Consider the following 20398-nt stretch of genomic DNA (forward strand, 5'->3'; position numbering starts at 1 on the left):
AGGTAGCTTGAAGAGAAGCAGGTTTGAGCAATCCTGGCATCGACTATAAACCAGGGCAGATCCAGTATTTTCTCTCTGATGGTTCCACCCGCTTATTACTCAGTCATTCAGGAAGCACAACTGGAGCAGGTGACAGATCCTCTGGGTAAAGTGAGGCAACTACAGGTGATTCTGAAAAATAAGAAGAAACCCACCACAGTCCTGATTTGGTTTAAAGCAATCATGCACTCCCAGTAGACCAGTCTTTCCCAAACACCTTTTCCATGAGGAGCAAAGTCACGGGATCATGTATGTGGCTTCCGTCACAGTGATGCATCAGGTTAGCAGCTGTGTGCTGAGTACCAGCGGAGACTCCGAAATGCATCTTCATCCTCTTCCACTTATCTTCGCTCAGGTTCTGCCTTTGAGGCCAACTGTGATTTCAGGCCTAAGAATGAAAGGACTGTATTGCTCTCCTTGAATTAAAAAAAACTGTCATAATCTCCAGTGTTGGTCATCATTAAACATCTGAGGTGGCAGTGGGTTGCCTGAGCAGGTGTCTTCTCCAGGGGATGTTATTATATATCCGCTGCCTCTGCTTTTCTGACATTGGGATGTCCACCTCCTCAAACCTCGCTCTTGTGGTTTCTAGAAATCTAACCACATCCTGCTGTTTCTTTATCGCCACGAAGCCCGAGGAGGAAGAGATGAACACACAGATGACCATCCTCTCTCCGGGTAGGGACCGACCTTGTGCCCTCGCGGGCTGTGGGCTGGCGGGGACGTGAAGGCAGAACTCCGCGGCGGCCACCGCTGACCTGCAGAGCCTCGGGTCTGGGGAGATGGCAGGGATCCGGAGCCCTCCCGCCCGCGCTGCCAAAGCCACCGTTTCTGAGGGTCAGCCTCATGAGGGGCATGAAGGACCCACTCTACAGTGGAAGAACCTGTAGTAAATGATACTACATGGACATGGTAAATAGGAAATCAGTATGATTTTCTGTTTCTCCTCTGCAATAGAATTGCCTCTCACATTTTTCTGTATATGCCAACTACTCAGTCCTTTTAAGAATCTCTTCAATAAAGGATTGTAAATCCTTTTTAAAATCATATTTTCTCTGCCTGCATATCTATTGTTTATTACTTTTTTTTAAAAAAAAAATCCAATTTTTCTTTTACTGCTTGTTTTATTTCCTACAATGATTTGGATTCCAATCCAAATTCCTTCCTGATTGTTGTTAATTTAAGTTGGTGTTATAAACCTAGACTTTTGGTTTCTGGGTTAGATTTTTTGTGGAAGAATATTTGGGTGGTTGGTGTATTTTCTGAGTCTTTCCATACCTGAGGTTGTATTTTAATTGACTTCACACATTAATGACAACTTTGCCAAATGCTGAATTCTGGCACGATTACCCTTTAATTTGTAATGGTAGAAACACTCTTACACAGTGTTCTGTGATTGAGTGTCATTGAAAGAAATCTGTATGCAACTTGATTTCACTCTATTTTGAGCCATCTGACTCAATTATACCAAGTGTGATTTTGTTGATTAGGTTTTCTTTGAACATGAAACACATTGTGAATTTTCACTCAGGTCTTTCTTCCTTTTATAACTTTTTATTTTTATGATACAAAATTTACATAGAGTGAAATGCAAAAATCTGGTGCTAAACATTTGGGTTGTTATCAGTTTGGGCTATTATGAACTGAACTTCTATGAACATTCTTATGCAAGTTGTCTATGGACATACGTTTTTATTTCTCTGGGGAAAATAAATGGGCAGTAGTGTAGGTGAATTTTTTAACCCTTTAAAAAAACTGCCAAACTATTTTCTGAAATAGTTGTAACATTTTACACCCCTGTCAGAAATGTATGAGAATTCTAGTATGATAGGTATGTACCTGTTTGATTTTATTTTGCATTTCCCTAATGTTTGATGGTATTGCACAAAATTCTCTTTCTTATTGCCATTTGTGTATCTCATTTGTGAGTTGTCTAAGTCTTTTGCTCAATTTTATTGTATCATATGTGTTTTTATTTTGAATTGTAGGAATTTATTATATATTCTGTATACACAAATTTTATTATATGTTAGTTATTGTTGTTCAGTTGCTAAGTTGTGTCTGACTCTTTGTGACCCCATGGAGTGAAGCATACCGGCCTCTTCTGTCCTCCACTGTCTTCTGGAGTTTGTTCAAATTCATGTCCATTGAGTCCGTAATGCTATCTAACCACCTCATCCTCTGAGAATATCTCCCAGTCTATGGCTTGCCTATTCATTTACTTAATGAGGTCTTTTGATGAACAATGGTTCTACATTTTGATAAGTTCTAATATTTCAATTTTTTCTTTTCTGGTTATTGCTTTGTAAAATAATTATATGCTTATTTCAACTATTCTTGTGAAAATGTGTTGGGGTCCTTTAATGGACCGGAACCTTGTGGTGCGGAGTCGACGATAAGAAAGTGAAAGAGAGAAAGAGAGAGAGAGAGAGAGAGAGAGAGACAAAAAGACCCGGGGACCTAAGCTCTGATGGAGCAAAGGTGCTTTAATGATTTTTCTATGAGTATATGTAGGCTGCAGTACAAGAAACTTCTTTCGGGAATGATAGAGATCAGAAAACCAAATGTACAGCAACTGTTACCACAAGGTCAGGAGACAATCCATTATCTCAAGAAAGGGGAAGGAGATTAAGCTGTTTTGTCCTAAGGAGAATGTTTACTAAAGGAGACTCATGCTTGCCTCACGCACTGACCTCAGTCCCTGGGAGCAGCGTGCTGTTCCGCTTGAAGAGGGACAAAGGACTCATGAGAGACAGCATGTAGGAATCCTCCCGTCAAACATTCCCTGATAAAAATGTTCTTCTGTGTTTGCTTTTAGAAGCCTTATAATTTTAAATTATAAATTTGGGCCCATGATCTATTCTGAATTAATTTTTTGTATGGTATGGCACACAAAGATCAAGATTCTTTATATGAATATCCAATTATTTATTCACATTTTTTTGAAGAGACTTTCCTTCCCCCTACTGAAGTGATTTTTTGCCTTTGTGAGAAGTCTTTTGAACATATAGGAGTGAGTCCATTCTGTACTCCTCAGTCTGTCCCAAAACACTTTCTGACTATCTTTACTCCAATACAATATTATCTTAAATACTCTTGCTTTATAGGAAGTCTTATAATCAGATAGGGTTAATCCTCAATTTGGTTCTTTTTCAACAGTTTTGGGTTTTTTTAAGGGGCTTAGATATTTCATAGATGAATATTAGAAATAGTTTGTTAATTTCACAAAGAAGTAGGTCTTTCTTATATGAGCAAAGTTTTGTTTATTTTGTCTCTTTCTTTCTGGAATTCTGTAATTCCAGTGAACCAAAGGTTTAGACACTGGGATCTCTCTCTGTCTCTCTCACTTATTTTCTCTCATGATTTAATTTTTTTAGGGCTTTCATGGGAGTTCTGAGTGAATTTCTCATTTTTATCTAACAGTGACTTGATTTTCTCTTCTTAACTGCCTCCTTTGTGGCTTTACTTTAGTGACTCTGCTTTCATTTTCAGTGGGTTTTTAGTCTTAGATTTGTCCCTCTCACTACACTATCAATTCAGTGCTCCCTTGAATCTTACTGTACACGGGTTAGACATTTTCTAAAGGCTTATTTGAGGGACTCACCAGGTAAAGCATCTGCCTGCAGTGCAAGAATCATAGGAGACACGGGTTCAATTCCTGGGTTGGGAAAATCCCCCGGAGAGGGCATGGCAACCCACTCCAGTATTCTTGCTTGGCAAATCTCATGGACAGAGGAGCCTGGTGGGCTACAGTCCATAGGGTCGCAAAGAAGACTGAGCTCCTAGGCATGCAAAGGCTTATTCAATATTCGGGTAGTAAGTCAGTAAGTCAATGTGCAAGGTAGCCAACCACTTCCTCAAAAGAAGAAAAATGTCTTTACTGTTTCATTTCCTTTATTCACCTGGTGCATGGTATGCTCAAAAAATACCTGTTGAGTCAACAGCTGTGCCATTTTCCTAAGTGCTTCCCTTCACTTATATACTCTTAACATTTTTAGATCTCATGATATTTTCAGTTTTCTTTTACTCCCAGAAGGTTGCCTGTGTTTGCCAATCTTTGTAGGAGTTGAGTGGGTACTACTGGAAATTGGAATGCTTCCTGTTCTCCCCAAATGTTTCACAGAGTTCCTTCAACTCTGCACAGAAGGAAGTAGGGAAAAACAAACCACCAACTCAACAAGACACCACAGACCATTCAGGTGTGACCTGAATCAACTCTCTTATGATTACACAGTGGAAGTGAGGAATAGATTCAAGGGATTAGATCTGATAGACAGACTGCCTAAAGAACTATGGATGTAGGTTCATGACACTGTACAGGAGACAGGGATCAAGACCATCCCCAAGAAAAAGAAATGCAAACAAGCAAAAATGGCTGTCTGAGGAGGCCTTACAAAGAGCTGTAAAAAGAAGAGACATGAAAAACAAAGGAGAAAAAGAAACATATTCCCATTTGAATGCAGAGTTCCAAAGAATAGCAAGGAGAGATAAGAAAGCCTTCCTCAATGATCAGTGCAAAAAAAATAGAGGAAAAGAATAGAATGGGAAAGACTAAAGATTTCTTCAAGAAAATTAGAGATACCAAGGGAACATTTCATGCAAAGAAGGGCACAATAAAGGATAGAAATGGTAGGGACCTAACAAAAGCAGAAGATATTAAGAAGAGGTGGAAATGATACACAGAAGAAGTATACATAAAAGATCTTCATGACCCAGATAATCACGATGGTGTGATCACTCACCTAAAGTCAGACATCCTGGACTGTGATGTCAAGTGGGCCTTAGGAAGCATCACTATGAACAAAGCTACTGGAGGTGATGGAATTCCAGTTGAGCTATTTCAAATCCTAAAAGATGACGCTGTGAAAGTGCTGCACTCAATATGCCAGCAAATTTGGAAAACTCAGCAGTGGCCACAGGACTGGAAAAGGTCCGTTTTCATTCCAATCCCAAAGAAAGGCAATGCCAAACAATGCTCAAACTACTGCACAATTGTACTCATCTCACACGCTAGTAAAGTAATGCTCAAAATTCTCCAAACCAGGCTTCAGCAATATGTGAACTGTGAACTTCCAGATGTTCAAGCTGGTTTTAGAAAAGATGGAGGAACCAGAAATCAAATTGCCAACATCCATTGGATCATCAAAAAAGCAAAAGAGTTCCAGAAAAACATCTATTTCTACTTTGTTGACTATGCTAAAGCCTTTGACTGTGTGGGTCACAACAAACTGTGGAAAATTCTTCAAGAGATGGGAATACCAGACCACCTGACCTGCCTCTTGAGAAACCTGTATGCAGGTCAGGAAGCAACAGTTAGAACTGGACATGGAACAACAGACTGGTTCCAAATAGAAAAAGGAGTATGTCAAGGCTGTATATTGTCACCCTGCTTATTTAACTTATATGCAGAGTACATCATGAGAAATCCTGGGCTGGAGGAAGCACAAGCTGGAATCAAGATTGCCAGGAGAAATATCAATAACCTCAGATATGCAGATGACACCACCCTTATGGCAGAAAGTGAAGAAGAACTAAAGCGCCTCTTGATGAAAGTGAAAGAGGAGAGTGAAAATGTTGGGTTAAAGCTCAACATTCAGAAAACAAAGATCATGGCATCTGGTCCCATCACCTCATGGCAAATAGATAGAGAAACACTGGAAACAGTGGCAGACTTTTTTGGGGGCTCCAAAATCACTGCAGATGGTGATTGCATCCATGACATTAAAAGACGCTCACTCCTTGGAAAGAAAGTTATAACCAACCTAGACAGCATATTAAAAATCAGAGACATTACTTTGCCAACCAAGGTCCGTCTAATCAAGGCTATGGTTTTTCCAGTGGTCATGTATGGATGTGAGAGTTGGACTATAAAGAAAGCTGAGCACTGAAGAATTGATGCTTTTGAACTGTGGTGTTGGAGAAGACTCTTGAGAGTCCCTTGGACTGCAAGGAGATCCAACCAGTCCATCCTAAAGGAGATCAGTCCTGGGTGTTCATTGGAAGGACTGATGCTGAAGCTGAGACTCCAGTACTTTGGTCAGCTGATACGAAGAACTGACTCACTTGCAAAGACCCTGATGCTGGGAAGGATTGAAGGCAGGAGGAGAAGGGGAAAACAGAGGATGACGTGGCTGGATGGTATCAGCTACTCAACTGACATGAGTTTAGTAGACTCTGGGATTTGGTGATGGACAGGGAGGCCTGGGTGTTTCAGTCCATGGGGTCGCAAAAAGTCGGAGATGACTGAGTGACTGAACTGAACTGATCAATGTGAGAATGTCTAAAAGGGAAATGGTGCTGGGGGATCATGGCACAGGGCTATGTCTCTGTGCTATATTACAAATTAGCTGTTTCCCATATTCCATATGTCTACTCCCATGCCTGCTTTGGTTCTACCTGTGTTAGAAGCAAACCATGGAGCCTTTTGGTGTTGGCTGTGGGTCTGTAACAGCAGACAGAAGAAATCTACCCATGGTCATGTTCTTTTGTCCTTGTCCCTGGCTGTTTTCTCTAGTTTATAAGGGTGATTGAAGTATCCTCTTATTAGCCAGTATATTTTAAAAAATATTTATTTATTTTTATCTATCTGGTCACTTGGCTGCATTGGGTCTTAGTTGTGGTGCACGGGATCCTCATTGCTGTGTTTGGCCTTCTCTGTAGTTCTGGTGCTTGGGCTTAGTTACCCCATGGCATGTGGGATCTTAGTTCCCCAACCAGGGATCACACTTGCATCTCTTGCATTGGAAGGCAAATTCTTGACCACTGGACCAACAGGGAAGTCCCCATATTACCCAATATTTTGATTGACATGGAAGCTTTCCATCTCTTTTTTTTTTTTTAATTTCTGGAATAGAGCAATGGAGATCTCTTCTAGCATCTGGTGCTCAGGCAGTATTTCCATTTGAATATTCCATGGGTCACTTCAGTGGGATTCTGGAAGAAGAGCTAGACTCATGTGTTTATATAATCTTTCCCAGAAGTCACATAGACTTTAATGCCCTAGTCTAGCACAGCAGCTTATTTTATGGCTTTAAGTAAGAATGCAATTCTGCACTTTCTTTGGGAGCACAGGTATGCCAGAATGACTGGGAGAAGGGTTTTCTTCTGCCCCAGACCTAAAAATACCATTCACCTAAGGACAGGGCCCATGTTTTTAACCAAGTATTGTCCTGAATTCACAGCTTAAATGTTCCTATTAATTTTTTTCTTCCAGAAAATATTATTTTGCTTCTGAAAACACAGATAGAGGTGAATCAGTGACCTTTGCCACAGAAATGTGCAGTTAGTGACACTTTTCTGATGTACTGGGACTGGAAATAACATCCTTTGCTGAGTTGCTTTAGTCAAGAAAGATTGAATGTCAGAACACTTGAGTTCTAGCTGTTTTTCTGACTTTTTAGTTCTCTTACTGCATCTGTGCCTGAGGCAGAAGGAGCAGAAGCAACAAAATATTATAAAATAACTATATTTTGCACAGAAAGAAAATGTCCCTGTACTGATTCATCCTGGAGAACAATAGATTGGTCACTGTGTAAATGTTTCTTACTGAGAAAGATCTTGTTTTTATACTGCTAGACAACTTCTCTGCCCATCAGGGGGGTTTCTGAGAGCAGATTAACTTTATTATCCATTTTCAACACAACAAATGTAAACAATTAGAACTTAAGCTTGCAATTTAATCACCCGACAGCTAAAACGATTGCATATCGCATAGAGACCAATACATCTATTTTATGTGGCAAATGAATGGTCTTACCATGATTCATTTACCTGCTGTTTTGTGCGAACATTCTTTTGTAAAATGGTTGGGAGACACAAGCTGTTCGACCAGTACTGAAAAGAAATTACTGTTTTATCAGAATATTCAGTGGCTGTGTTTCTGCTTCATATATATAAGATTTCATGAAGATAAAAGAAAGATCAGTCAATAAATATTTATTGAACCTCTTCCTTTATGTTTAGTGCCTTGCTGGACTCACTGGAAGGTACAGAAATGTATAAAATACAGTACTTACAGGAAAGTTAGAGAGGAAATCTTACAGTCTGTGTAGCTTTATCTGTTCTAACACATGTTAAAAAGTTAAGTTCAAGCCTAGGTTAGAAATCTCTTTATCTAGGCCTTTAAAAAAAAGTTTGTAGTTTTTATCTCTGGCCAGACTATTTTTTTTTTGAAAATGAGGAGAACTGGACATGTGTGTTTAACAAGTAAATGGAACTAATTTCATTCATGCACTAGACTTTCTTGTTTGACTAGTGAATTGAACATGCCAGGCATGGGAGTAGATAAGCCATCCCTACACTGAAATGCATTCTATTTTAGTGAGTGAAATACCAAGTATAATTTCAGCATGATACGTGGTTTAGTAGAGGTCTGTAGGCATTTTTCTATGGGTATATCACTTCACTTAGATTATCAGCAAGAGTTTTTGAGAAGTAAGAGTAGTTTTCTGTTCCTTGTAAGCTGAGAAGGCTGTGCAAGGATTCGAACATTTGCCACCCATTTATGGATTTCATGGGCTCCCCAGGAGGCATTAGTGATAAAGAACCCGCCTGCCAATGCAAGTTAGACTTAAGAGATGCAGGTTTGATCCCTGGGTCTAGAAGATCCCCTGCTGGAGGGCGTGGCAACCCACTCCAGTATTCTTGCCTGAAGAATGGGGCCTGGCGGGCTGCAGTCCGTAGGGTGGCACAGAGTCGGACACGACTGAAGCATCTTAGCACGCACACATGGATCACAGGCATGTGAACATACTCTAGTCTCTTCTATCTTAGTCTCTAAAAAAGTCTTCCTGGGGTCCTCTAAGACCTTTCAGCTCTTCCCCAGCAGGCTTCTGCCCGTCACAGCCAGACCTCCTCGTCTCTCCTAGGGTCTTCACTGAGCACCATTTACTTCCACTCTCACACCATTTCATTGATTCGTTCTTGTCGAGACCGCCAAGGACCTAAAGACTTCAAATGACAATATTCAATTCCCACCTTCCTTGAGCTCTTTTTAGTTTTTGGTATGTTTTTACCAACTTCTTCCTGATAAACCTGTTTTTTCCCTGATTCCTATGACACCCTCTTCCTTTCTTAGCACCTTTGGCTATTTATTTTCTTTTGAAGATTTCACCTTCTCTTCCTAATCTTCAAATGCTGAAGCTCCTTATGGCTGTATCCTAGACTCCTCTTCTCTTGTCTTCCTGGAGATTTCGTTTCACTTTAAAGATCATGGCTCATACTTATGAGGATTTATCTAACTAGGGTTTGTTCTAAGTGATTTAAATATATTTCTAATTTACTCTTCACCACAGTCCTTTAAGGCACATACAATTATTATTCCCATTTTACAGATCAGGAAATTGAGGCATCAAGAATTCAAGTAACGTATAACTACAAACAAATAAATATAAGTACACAGAGTTAGATTTTGAACCCAGACACTTTTACTACATGTCTGTGTGCTGATAGCTGGACTTTTTACACATTGAAGTGAGCTATTTCAGAGCCTGTAGTCACCACAAGCCTGTAAGAATGTAGAGTTTGGATTGTTGTTTTGTTCGATCACTAAGTTGTGTCCCACTCTCTGTGAACCCATGGACTGCAGCATGCCAGGATTCGCTGTACTTCACCATCTTCTGAAGTTTTCTCAAACTCATGTCCATTGAGTCAATGATGCCATCCAACCATCTCATCCTCTGTCATCCCCTTCTCTTCCTGCCTTCTATCTTTCCCAGCATCAGGGTCTCTTCCAATGAGTCAGCTCATTGCATCAGGTGGCCAAAGTATTGTAGCTTCAGCTTCAGCATCAGTCCTTCCAATGAACATTCAGGACTGATTTCCTTTAGGATTGACTGATTTGATCTTGCAGTCCAAGGGATTGTCAAGAGTCTTCTCCAGCACCACAGTTTGAAAGCATTAGTTCTTTGGTGCTCAGCCTTCTTTAAGTTCCAGTTCTCACATCTTTACATGACAACTAGAAAAACCATAACTTTGACTATTTGGACTTTTGTTGGTAAAGTGATGTCTCTGGTTTTTAATCTACTGTCTAGGTTTGTTAGTTCAGTTCAGTTCAGTTGCTCAGTCATGTCTGACTCTTTGTGACACCATGAACCACAGCACGCCAGGCCTCCCTGTCCATCAACAACTCCCGGAGTTTACTCAAACCCATGTCCACTGAGTTGATGATGCCATCCAACCATCTTATCCTCTGTCATCCCCTTCTCCTCCTGCGTTGAATCTTTCCGAGCATCAGGGTCTTTTCAAGTGAGTCAGTTCTTTGCATCAGCTGGCCAAAGTACTGGAGTCTCAACTTCAGCATCAGTCCTTCCAATGAACACCCAGGACTGATTTCCTTTAGGATGGATGGGTTGGATCTCCTTGCAATCCAAGGGACTCTCAAGAGTCTTCTCCAACACCACAGTTCAAAAGTATCAATTCTTCAGCGCTCAGCTTTTTTATAGTCCAACTCTCACATCCATACATGACTACTGGAAAAACCATAGCTTTGACTAGACAGACCTTTGTTGGCAAAGTAATGTCTCTGCTTTTTAATACGCTGTCTAGATTGGTCATAACTTTCCTTCCAAGGAGGAAGCGTCTTTTAATTTCATGGATGCAATCACCATCTGCAGTGATTTTGGAGCCCCCCCAAATAAAGTCAACCACTGTTTCCACTGTTTCTCTATTTGCCATGAAGTGATGGGACTGAATGCCATGATCTTAGTTTTCTGAATGTTGAACTTTAAGCCAACATTTTCACTCTCCTCTTTCACTTTCATCAAGAGGCGCTTTAGTTCTTCACTTTCTGCCATAAGGGTGGTGTCATCTGCATCTCTGAGGTTATTGATATTTCTCCTGGCAGTCTTGATTCCAGCTTGTGCTTCTTCCAGCCCAGCGTTTCTCATGATGTACTCTGCATATAAGTTAAATAAGCAGGGTGACAACATACAGCCTTGATGTACTCCTTTCCTGATTTGGAACCAGTCTGTTGTTCCATGTCCAGTTCTAACTGTTGCTTCCTGACCTGCATACAGATTTCTCAGGAGGCAGGTCAGGTGGTCTGGTATTCCCATCTCTTGAAGAATTTCCCACAGTTTGTTATGATCCACACAGTCAAAGGCTTTGACATAGTCAATAAAGCAGAAGTTGATGTTTATCTGGAACTCTCTTGCTTTTTTGATGATCCAACGGATGTTGGCAATTTGATCTCTGGTTCCTCTGCCTTTTCTAAAACAAGCTTGAACATCTGGAAGTTCACAGTTCACATATTGTTGAAGCCTGGCTTGGAGAATTTTGAGCATTGCTTTACTAGTGTGTGAGATGAGTGCAATTATGCAGTAGTTTGATCATTCTTTGGCATTGCCTTTCTTTGGGATTGGAATGAAAACGGACCTTTTCCAGTCCTGTGGCCACTGCTGAGTTTTCCAAATTTGCTGGCATATTGAGTACAGCACTTTCACAGCGTCATCTTTTAGGATTTGAAATAGCTGAACTGGAAATCTATTACCTCCACTAGCTTTGTTTGTAGTGATGCTTCCTAAGGCCCACTTGACATCACAGTCCAGGATGTCTGACTTTAGGTGAGTGATCACACCATCGTGATTATCTGGGTCATGAAGATCTTTTTTGTATAGTTCTTCTGTGTATTCTTGCCACCTCTTCTTAATATCTTCTGTTTCTGTTTGATCCATACCATTTCTGTCCTTTATTGAGCCCATCTTTGCATGAAATGTTCCCTTGGTATCTCTAATTTTTATGAAGAGGTCTCCAGTCTTTCCCATGCTGTTGTTTTCCTCTACTTTTTTGCACTGATTGCTGAGGAAGGCTTTCTTATCTCTCCTTGCTATTCTTTGGAACTCTGCATTCAAATGGGTATGTGTTTCCTTTTCTCCTTTGCTTTCCGTTTCTCTTCTTTTCACAGCTCTTTGTAAGGCCTTCTCAGACAGCCATTTTTCTTTTTTGCATTTAAGTAAGATGGTAGGCATGGAGAGAGGGCATCAGAGGGCAGACAGACTGATACCACAATCACAGACAACTAGCCAATCTGATCACACGGACCACAGCCTTGTCTAACTCAGTGAAACTAAGCCATGCCGTGTGGGACCACCCAAGACAGGCAGGTCATGGTGGAGAGGTCTGACAGAATGTGGTCCACTGGAGAAGGGAATGGCAAACCACTTCAGTATTCTTGCCTTGAGAACCCCATGAACAGTATGAAAAGGCAAGAAGATAGGACACTGAAATATGAACTCTCCAGGTCAGTAGGTGCCCAATATGCTACTGGAGAGCAGTGAAGAAATAACTCCAGAAAGAATGAAGGGTTGGAACCAAAGCAAAAACAATACCAAGTTGTGGATGTGACTGGTGATAGAAGCAAGGTCTGATGCTGTAAAGAGCAATATTGCATAGGAACCTAGATTGTTAGGTCCTTGAATCAAGGCAAATTGGAAGTGGTCAAACAGATGGCAAGAGTGAATGTCAACATTTTAGGAATCAGCGAACTAAGATGGACTGGAATGGGTGAATTTAACTCAGATGACCATTATATCTACTACTGTGGGAAGGAATCCCTTAGAAGATATGGAGTAGCCATCATAGTCAACAAAAGGGCCTGAAATGCAGTACTTGGATGCAATCTCAAAAACGACAGAATGATCTCTGTTCATTTCCAAGGCAAACCATTCAATGTCACAGTAATCCAAGTCTATGCCCTGACCAGTTATGCTGAAGAAGCTGAAGTTGAATGGTTCTATGAAGATCTACAAGACCTTTTAGAACTAATACCCAAAAAAAGATGTCCTTTTCATTATAGGGGACTGGAATGCAAAAGTAGGAAGTCAAGAAACACCTGGAGTAACAGGCATATTTGGACTTGGAGTACAGAATGAAGCAGGCAAAGGCTAATAGAGTTTTGCCAAGAGAACGCACTGGTCATAGCAAATACCCTCTTCCAACAACATAAGAGAAGACTCTACACATGGACATCACCAGATGGTCAACACCGAAATCAGACTGATTATATTCTTTGCAGCCAAAGATGGAGAAGCTCTATACAGTCAGCAAAAACAAGACCAGGGGCTGACTGTGACTCAGATCATGAACTCCTAATTGCCAAATCCAGACTTAAATTGAAGAAAGTGGGGAAAATCACTAGACCATTCTGGTATGACCTAAATCAAATCCCTTATGACTATACAGTGGAAGTGAGAAATAGATTTAAGGGACTAGATCTGATAGACAGAATGCCTGATGAACTATGGATGGAGATTCATGACATTGTACAGGAGACAGGGATCAAGACCATCCCCACGAAAAAGAAATGCAAAAAAAAAAAAAAAAAGCAAGGTTTTTCAGAGCTGTGTTTAATTCACTGCTACATTCTTATCACCTACCCTAATGCCTGGTATACAAAAAGTACTATTAAATATTTGGTGAAGTAAACTGAATCAGTTGCTGTCTTGACTTTGTATAGACAGAATTTCATTTTTCCTCTTGGTTTAGAGCTCAGTGGGTATTTCCTGGTAGAAGACTTCATAGCCATTATGGAATACATGTGGTAAAATAAACCCCAGCATCCAAAGATTACATGTTCTTTGTGAAACATTATCCATTTGGCTGTGGTTTGCTTACCCATTTTCAAAGGTCTGTGATTAATTTCCTTGTTCATCTCGTGGGCTGTCTTAGACTGATATTACAAGGACTTTAAAGTAGTCTTCTTTGGCAGTTGAGCTCTTAGCTGGTCATCTTCATACTATTAAGAGATACTTGTTCAGATAAGTATCAGAACAGAGGGAAGAAGTTATTGAATCTCTTGGATTTCTAATATGTGTGGAAGGAAGTTGATAGTGATTGAAGAAGATGATTTTATGATATGTCATGTGTGTGTGTGTTTTTAAATGACAATTTCAGCAGTACTTAAAAATGTTCTTGTATTTCAGGTGGATAAAGAAAACTTCTGAGCCATCAGGGAAATACAAAGAACATTAATAGTGATAGTAATTTTAGTGCTTATGATTACTAATGACTTGATCTGACTTCCTAGGAGCAGTAAACTTTTACATTTTTGCAACACCAACAGCACAGAAATAGGGTTTCTTTTTATTCCCCCTAGCTATAGAACATGAACCACAGATGGGAAAAGATTCAGTTTTTTTAAACTCAAAGAAAGTAGAGGCTTAGACACAGTAAAACACCCATTGTGAAGCATTTTGGGTCAAATCAAGGCTCTAACCTGCCCAGTAATTTATTTTATTACAGTAGGCGGTTTCATTTGTGTCTGAACTGTTTTGCAGTCCCTTAGCATTAGTGCTGAAGTGGTTTCTCCACATACCAAAATGTTTAGCAAAGCTACTTGTTCCCCTACTCTCTTATCTTATGCCTGTGGGAATGGTCAAACTGTAAGCTTAGAAAAGAAAGGATGATCTTCATAACTGCTTTGCATTTGACTTTTTAAATTTTAATTTATGGCATAGAGATTATGTTAAATTGGAAAAAGAGAGACTTACTTTTGGAACCTTTCTTTAGTGTGATTAGTTAAAAGAAAACCTCAACTGCAATTTTGTCAATAGCAAACATGAGTATCATAAACCACAACACAGCTGTTTTCTTTTATTTGTTCTATTTAGGTAGTGTGCCATGAACCTCAGGATGAAAACCAATACTGTCACATTACTTAAGAACTGCTAACAGGCCTCATACCACTTTTCAAGAAGCATGTAAAACTAATGCCTGACCTTTCCATGCTCATTAGAATTTGCTACATGTCTTCACGCTAGACTGGGTTTTCTGTTTCTGCCGCTGTGGCAGAAGTGGTCACTGTCGTGTCTTCTCACTTCTGTTACTGCTGAAAATTTAACAGCATAAATGAATTTCAAGTGGTAGGCACATGAAGCAGTGTTCCTCTTCTCGTGACAAAGCTTCAGTAGAACCAAGGTAGAGGATAACTGGTAAGAAGTTATAGAATATTGTTGAAAATGCCAAGGGACTTCGCTGACAGTCCAGTGGTTAAGATTCTGTGCTTCTACTGCAGGGGCCACAGGTCTGATCCCTGGTCGCGGAAATAAGATCCCACATGCTGCATGACGTGGCCAAAAGGGGCTATGGAGCTTTTTTTTTTTTTTTTTTAAAGAAAATGCTAATGGTCACATTAGTTTGGCTCTTCAACAAAGTCCAAAATAGCAACGACCTATCAAAAAATAGAAGTTCATTTATTTTATGAGTAACAATTCAAGGGTAAGCAGACCAGGGGTGAAGGCTGCACTTCGTCCATGACCCACACTCCTTCTACATTGTTGCTCTGCCTTTTCAACCTGTGGTTTTCACCTTAGGGTCTGAAATAGCTGCTTCAGCTTTCACCATCATGTCTGCCTTCTGTTGCGAGGAAAAAAGAAGTGGAGAGAATGCTTCTTTCCTTCAGTGTCATGATGCAGAAGTCATTCCACTCATTTTCTCTCACATCTCACCAGTCAGAACTTAGTCACATGAACCAGTGTAGCTGCAAGGAAATTTGGGAAATGTAGACTTTGGTTGGGTGGCCACCTGTCTAGCTGAAAATCAAAGGCTTTACAATTGAAGGGAAAGGTGAGGGATGGATTTTGAGACAGAATGGATAATACTATAATAACTTCAGGTAAAACTGAGGGAGTAGAGAAATAACATGATACAGGGGTAAACAGATGATTATCCTTTAGCTCTGGCAACCTGTAAGGACATAAGATACAGAGACCAATTACAGTTAATTGAGGTTGAAAAGATACTGACTGGCTAGACATCATAGAACTGATGAAAATTTTGGAGACCAAGGCACAGAACTAGGCTTAAGGGAGTGTAGCCAGAGGCACTTGCAAATCACACCATGGAATGATCTTCTGATAATAATGCCACTGGTGACTCAGATTAGAGTCTTAGATTAGACTGTGAGACTCTTGATGTTGTTGTGAATATCAACACTGGAAACTGAAATATCTTCCCTGGATGCTGCCAAAGCTAGAAATGAATTTTAAACTCTCTCTCTTTCCTTCAGTCTTTGTGCCAGATTCAAAATCCTAGGTTGAGAGGCCAGAATGTTGAATTTAGCACATGGGTCTGAGTCTGAGCTGCCAGGGGTCTGGGAGCACGAGTGTCTGGCCCTTTAGGTGCTGGCAATGGAAGATAGAGCTGCCTCCTGCAGAGACTGACTTGTACAATGTTGGACCCAAAGCACAGACAGGGAGTTCATTTTCTGATCAGCCATTTAAAAACATCAAAATGTGCACTATAATGACCAACATATTTTTCAGATTGAGCAAAAATAGCATAAGTACTTAAGTGCCTGGTTTCAGAGTTAGAGAATACAAAATTCTAGTCTTTGCTCTGTAAATGTATTCATAATGCCTACCTCCTAGGGTTTTGTGGGCAACATTTGTAAAGTAGAGGTTTCAAATATAGACATAAAAGAGATAGATTTACACATTAACTTTTAAATATAGTTTGAAGATTTTAAAACATTTTTTCTTTTCTAAGTAGTCTTAATATTATCTACCCACCTTTATCATTAACTGATTAGCCATTATTTCAATTCAGCTAGCCAATAATATATGCAGATATTCTAAAACTAATCTGTAATCCTATAATAAACAAGGCTGACGATTGGGCCAATTTTGTGCTCACCCTGAACTTTCTCAGATTTATCAGTTAGGGGAAGAAAATATTGTGCAGTGCTTTTTTATGATGAACTAAAGGCAGTGAAAGTGAAAAGTGAAAGTGAAAGAGAAGTTGCTCAGTTGTGTCCGACTCTTTGCAACCCCGTGGACTGTAGCCCACCAGGCTCCTCTGTCTGTGGGATTCTCCAGGCAAGAATACTGGAGTGGGTTGCCATTTCCGTCTCCAGGGGATCTTCCTGACCCTGGGACCCAACCCAGGTCTCCCGCGTTGCAGGCCAATGCTTTAACCTCTGAGCCACCAGAGAAGCCCACAAAGGCAGTAAACTCAATCTAAAAGTATGAAGAATAACCTCAGACACATAGTCCAATCGTAGTTCTCTGTAGTTATTAAGCGAACGCTTTGTTTCCTTCTCTCAGAAGTAAATCCTCCTTGACAGTACTTTTGTGTTGATAAATATAAGCATGCAAAACTCAATTGTTTCTAGTAACCACTTCAAACTTTCTCCTCTAAAAAACATCTTAAGCAGCATTAGGAAGAAAGACAGAGGCAGACAAGTACCTCTGCAGGCTGCCAAAAATACAGGTTGGATGGTGAATAGCACCTGGGGAATTCATTAACACCATATGGACTGTCAAAAGTTCAGTGTACTACAGAAGAAAACTCCCTCAGTGATAGCATGTGAATAAAATAATCATTGGAAACAATGGCTCTAGGCGATTACTATGGTCATTTAAAAAGTTGCAAGTTCTGCTCTGAACAGAGAAATTACAAACTAAATGGACTCAATTGTTGAACAGACAACCAGGCAACAGAATTTATATCAGTGTCTTCTTTTTTATCTCTAAAATATTTTTATTTATTTATTTAATTTAATTGGAGGCTAAGTACTTTACAATATTGTAGTGGTTTTTGCCATACATTGACATGAATGAACCATGAGTGTACATGTGTTCCCCATCCTAAACACCGCTCCCACCTCCCTCCCCATCCCATCCCTCTGGGTCATCCCGGTGTATCAGCCCTGAGCACCCTGTCTTGTGCACAAACCTGAGCTGCCGATCTGTTTCAATAAGATAGTATACACATTTCAATGCCATTCTCTCAAATCATTCCACCCTCACCTTAAGATATTTTAAAAATTTTATTTATTTGACTGTGCTGGGTCTTAGTAGAAGCATGTGGGATCTAATTTCCTGACCAGGGATCGAACCTAGGCCCCCTGTGTTAGGACCTCTGAGTCTTAGCCACTGGACCACCAGGGAAGCCCTAATGTCTTTTTATTTGGCCTCAGTTCTTAGGGTTCTCATATATATGTAAATAACAGGTTGAAGTCAATGTGGTGAAATAAAATTCAGCTTTTTTTTGTTTATTTCTATGATTGTTTAAAAGACAGATCATGCATTCATGCTAAGTCACTTCAGTAGTGTCCAACTCTTTGCGACCCCATGGACTGTAGCCCACCAGGCTCCTCTGTCCAATGGGATTCTCCTGGCAAGAATACTGGAGTGGGTGTCCCCTTATCCAGGGGATCTTCTTGACCCAGGGGTTGAACCTGCATTTCTTATGTCTCCTGCATCGGCAGGTAGGTTCTTACCACTAGCATCACATGGGAAGCCCTTGATTAGTAAAATTAGCACAAAATAGGAATGAACTAAAATTATGACACTATTTTAAGGTATCACAGATACTGCTTTTAAAATTAGGATTTATGTGCTACCATTTGAATAATCATTTCTGAGCTTCACAGAAATAAAAGAGTAAGCTCTATGAATATTCCTTTTATATATTTCCAAGATAAAATTAATTTTATTTCCTTTTCTTTAGGTTCATTAGCTGAAACTTGCTGACTGATATAAGAGGTCTACCTACCACTGTACCTACCTACTTTTTATCTTTGTCTCTTTCCAAGTTCTGCCTGGTGTTATTTAAAGATTGGAAATATATCTGCTTTTGTAATTTCTGAGACTATAAACATATTATAATACTGTATTTTGGCAAAATAAACCTAGCATATTAATTGTACTATTTCCTTGCCATCAAAGAGTAAGCTGAGAAAAAGTGATTAGAAATTTATAAAAGGAAAGAAAAGAGGCAAAAGTTTTAAAAATGAAAAGAGGCAACATATATAACTTGTTAAAAGGGAGGTTAGAAAATATTTGATTTGTGATTGTCCCACATAGAAACTCTGATTCTTAAAGAAGAAGCTATTGTGTGTGTCTATGTTTCTGTGTGTGTCTGCACATGTTGTTAAAGTGCTAGACGTTCTATTTCTTTCAGTGAAATGCCCAGCATCTTTCACTTTATTCTTACCACGAGGAGTAATAGAAGCTCTGCAGTAACCTCAATAATCTTACAGAGATCAAGGATGGGACCCTGTGACCGGATAAGACGCTCAGCCGCATAGAGCAAGGAGCGAGAGTATTTTTTTTAATTACATAGTTTATTTTTCCAAGTATGAAGTAGTATATTATAACTGCTGAAAACTTGTGAAACACAAAAAATAAAGATGAAAATAAATGTCACAGTAAGTTTGCTACTCAAAGTTAATCACTGTCAACAATTTGGTTCACTTTATCCCCATCTTTTTTTTTTTCCCCCTCTCAATATGCATATAATGAAGCAGAGCACCCATTAAAATGATGTTTGTGAAGAAATCTGGAAGCTGTGGAAATTCTAGGAAAGCTTGGAAAAAATATCTAGAGCTATATGAACAGAATTAGAATGATATGAACAATTTAGAACTTTACGAACAAGTTGTTCTAGAGTATATTGTTTAGAGAAAAACAGCAGCTTACACAGAATCAGCAGGGTCCTTTTATTAGGCATTTGCATTTTAAACAGAACCAATTACTTATTGTAGTTGAGTTCCTATATTGCCTTCAGTTCTGTGATGAGTGAACTATACAATAATCATGGGACAGAACACTTGTCACTTTGGGGAATCAAAGTTGCAACTCATGACTCCAGCGTAGGACAGATTAAGTATTAAAATGTGGTATTGCTTGTGTGTGGGATAGGAGCTCACCAAAGTGAATGCTCATTGTAAACCTAAGTATTTGAGGGAGAGCTTTATGGTTGATATTGAGACTGAGCTGCACCTTGAAGAAAGGCAAATTTGGAAAATACAGAGAGAAGACCAAAGAAAATGTTACTGGACAGATAAGCAGATCAGGATGTGATCAATTATGGAACCTTAATTTCCAAAGGAATTTGGATATGACATTGTAGCTCTGCTGCTGCTGCTGCTAAGTCACTTCAGTCGGACACACAGTGTCCGACTCTGTGTGACCCCAAAGACGTCAGCCCACCAGGCTCCCCCGTCCCTGGGATTCTCCAGGCAAGAACACTGGAGTGGGTTGCCATTTTCTTCTCCAATGCATAAAAGTGAAAAGTGAAAGTGAAGTCGCTCAGTCGTGTCCGACTCTTAGCGACCCCATGGACTGCAGCCCACCAGGCTCCTCTGTCCATGGGATTCTCCAGGCAAGAATACTGGAGTGGGTTGCCATTGCCTTCTCCAGTTGTAGCTCTAGGATGCATTAAATAGGTTTCAATTTGTGTGCCAACTTTGTTTGATTGTTAATAACTGTCAGGTGGTGGCTGTATTGAGAAGGATTCTAAGCCTAGTCAAAGGATAAAGGACCAAGGTGCTGTGTTTAATGATGTCTGCCGTGGTCATGGCAGGGAAAGTTTTATCATAACTGGTACACAGTGGTCTATGATGCAGTAGGCAACACAA

The 20398-nt window shown here is 39.9% G+C and overlaps 1 pseudogene; it reads right to left on the reverse strand.

Moving 5' to 3' along the window:
* Window positions 1–380: 380 nt before the first annotated feature.
* On the reverse strand, window positions 381–706 carry LOC122685962 (annotated as a pseudogene).
* Between the last annotated feature and the right edge of the window lie 19692 nt (window positions 707–20398).

The sequence above is a fragment of the Cervus elaphus genome, chromosome 3 (genome assembly GCF_910594005.1).
Source record: "Cervus elaphus chromosome 3, mCerEla1.1, whole genome shotgun sequence".
Lineage (NCBI taxonomy): Eukaryota > Metazoa > Chordata > Mammalia > Artiodactyla > Cervidae > Cervus > Cervus elaphus.